Raw genomic sequence first — 3,321 nt, forward strand, 5'->3', positions numbered from 1 at the left:
GGAGGAACAGCCAGTCCGGCAAGACCCGCAACAAGGGAGGGGAGCGGAGGCATGACCCCCGCACGCCCCTCCGCCCAGCAGACACCACTGCCACCAGGAATAAACCCACCTCAAAGGAGAGGCGGAGGCCAGGGGCACAAAGGGCGGACCCTGAAGAGCTCGTAGAACGAGAGAGAGAACCCCAAGGGGGAGACAGGCAGCGCGCCCGAGGGCGACGGAGAAACCAACTCCGGAGCCAAGCGAGCCACCAGGGAAACCAGCCCGTCGAACACCGGACTGCGGAAGGCCCGCAAGGCAGCCCAACGGGCCCCCCGGGCAGAAGGAGCCACGCCCAAGGAAAAAACCCCTCAGCCGGGAAATCCAAGACCCGCAAGGGGTCCACGGAGGCGCGGGCAACACAACGCGCCAGAATCAGGCCTGTAGACGGAGCCAGGCCAGCCGAAGGAGCCGGCCAACACCGACACCGGACCAACCATGGAACGGGAAGAACCGGGATCCGCCCGTAGGCCTGACCCGCCCGCTCGCAACAGGAGAGGGTACCAGGGGCGGCGGACCCCGCCGGGAACCCAAACAGGAACGCCACCCGAATGCGCGTGCCAACCATGCGCCGGAGCCATGTCACACTGCACCGTAACGTTCCAACCGTAGTCCACTCGCAGCCGAAGTGAGCACCCAGGAGCACCCCGGCCCGGCTACTTATGGAACGCTGTACGAAATCGCGTGTCACCCTTGCGCAGGGGCCACGCCAATCATCTCTGTATAGTTCCAATTGTTGTGCAAGTGCTGCCGAAGCGAGCACCCAAGCGAATCCAGTAGAGGACCCGCGATAACAGAGGGCACGGGGGAAACGCGTACAGTAGACCGAAAGGTCAAGCGAAAGACAGGGCAACCACAAGGACCCGGGCGGAGAGACCAGAACCCGGGCAGGAGGGCCGAGACCCCCTCCGTGAACAGAGCCACCGGAGGCCGACCGATACGATGCCCCAGGCGCCGAAACACCACCGGGGCCAGGGCGAGACCAGGCAACGGAGGCCAGGACCGACACAGTCGAACCGCCTCCACCAAGTCGGACCCCTGGGGAAAGACAGCCCGTAGGTACAGGACATGCGCCAGGTCGACCGACCCTCGAAGCACTGGTGCACAAGACGGCAGGCCAGGAGGACTGCCAGCAACCCCCGAAGCACGAGGAGCTGCGAGACTGCAGGAGATCCCAACGACCCCCAAACGCCCCGGCCAAACCCCCCCCGAAAGAACCAGAGGGAAGAACCGGGACCAGGCACACGACCCCCGAAGGAGGACAAGCCCGAGACGGGGGCCGAAGGGCCCTCCGCACATAGTGCAGGGAGCCGACGGAGGAGAGACACCGCTTGTCAGGCGACGTCTTCCTCAGGGTCTGTCGTGAAGTAATAAGGGCCCACCTCTCGATACCTCCAATTCCGAATGTAATTACTACACAGAATCTTGGAGTGATCAAGCGAGGGGAAAAGGGAATTAGGAAGGGAACTGCGGGGAAGGAGATCTGAAAAGGAAAAGTTAGTAACAAAATATTCTGCAAAATGACTATGATCTTGTTCCTAGATTGATAATATACTAAAACACAAGCCTTTAAAACAACCTCTCTAAAATTCTGAAAAGCTTCCTGCACAGTTGTATTAAAGAACCAAACTCTTTGAATAACTAAATGAATATCACATAAACATCATCAGCAAAGAATATGGCCACTTCGTCTGAATTCTAAGGAAAGAAATGCGCCTAGACAATTTGCAATTGAAACAGAATTTACGCGCATTCAAAACAAGCTTTGCGGTCCCCAGAAATACTTTAAACAACCCTTGCCAGCAATGGATTGCAATTCACTACTTGAGGAATAAAACATGAAAGATACGAACTGTCTGTGTTGAAGAAATCATCAAAAATGAATTAACAGCTTTACTTATCACCTTTTAAAAGAAGAAAGCAATCTCAAGCATTTTTGCCATGAAGTAGGAATTCCTATTCCCTACCTGTAGAGTACGACCTACTCTACCACTTTGATGAATTAAACATCCCCTTGAAATGCTGCAACTCGATTCTTCTGTACAGGATAGCTGAAAATGGAGCAAGCTGGAACCTGCCACGCCCCCTGCAACGAACACCGAAAGCCTCCGATGAAATCCTGATCCAAAACACTGGAGCTGTGGGAAACAGGAAAGGGAGCAGGAAGAAACCACAGCCACACCCTAGGAATCGTCCAGAATAGTGAGCACAGGAGACAGGGTGCGGTCGCGTAAGTCAGCGTGCTTCCGGCGCTTACGCATGCGACTAGTCTACTAATCCTCACGCATTAGGCGTGAGCATGCCGAACCTCACGCATTAGGCGTGAGCATGCCAAACCTCACGCATTAGGCGGAACAACAGCAGACAGCAGCTAAAGGGGTGGCGAACTGCGCAGACCTACTAACATGGATGCAAATGAGAGGCACAAGCAGGTTTAAAGCACATCAACCACCAACGCCCTCCCAAGGAAGATCGATGCACTTTGCCACATGGGTAACCCCGAATGCTGAGTGGGGCGGGCCCTAGACCACAAGCCACCCTAGCCCTGACAGTACTCCCCCCTCCCAAGAGTGGTCTAGGGCCCGGCTTCAGAGGGTGAAGGAGGTGGAAGCGGCGCAACAAGCGCGGGGCATGGACATTGTCAGCCGGCTCCCAGGAGTCATTCTCAGCACCGTACCCCTTCCAGGAAACAAGGTACCACAACTTGGAGCCTCGTCGCTTAGAATCCAAAATGTTCTGCACTTCATATTCCCAACTACCATGAACCAAAATCGGTGCTGGACGGGGGGCCAGGTTCTGATTAGCAGGTTTAAGAAGGGAAGTATGAAACACCGGATGGATGCGTAGAGACCTGGGCAGCAAAAGTTTGAATGTCACAGGGTTCACCTGGCGCAGAACTGGGTAAGGACCAATGAACTTAGGGTGAAACATACTCTTGTGCTTAAAGTTCAAGTTTTTTGTTGACAACCAAACTTTGTCCCCAGGGGCATACCCTGGACCTGAACGATGTCTTTTATCATACTGCTCCTTATATTTCTTTTTGCTTTGTAACAAACGATCTTGAATACGACGATGAATAGTTTGCATAAGTTGTACAGAGTCCCTAACTGCCGGCACACCATCCCCATCACTGGGCAGAGTCAGTGGAATGGTGTTCGGTACATAACCATAAAGTGCCTCAAAGGGAGATGATCCGGTTGAGGAATGAGGTGAAGTATTGTACGCAAATTCAGCAATCCAAAGTAAATCCAACCAAGATTTCCTAGAGTCTGTAACATAACATCT

General features: G+C 54.2%; 1 non-coding gene across 1 annotated transcript; it reads right to left on the minus strand.

Moving 5' to 3' along the window:
* Positions 1 to 692: 692 nt before the first annotated feature.
* LOC147731630 (U6 spliceosomal RNA) lies at positions 693 to 799 on the minus strand. The gene has a single exon (XR_015308857.1). It is a non-coding gene; the product is annotated as a U6 spliceosomal RNA (small nuclear RNA).
* Between the last annotated feature and the right edge of the window lie 2,522 nt (positions 800 to 3,321).

The sequence above is a fragment of the Lissotriton vulgaris genome, chromosome 2_1 (genome assembly GCF_964263255.1).
Source record: "Lissotriton vulgaris chromosome 2_1, aLisVul1.2, whole genome shotgun sequence".
NCBI lineage: Eukaryota > Metazoa > Chordata > Amphibia > Caudata > Salamandridae > Lissotriton > Lissotriton vulgaris.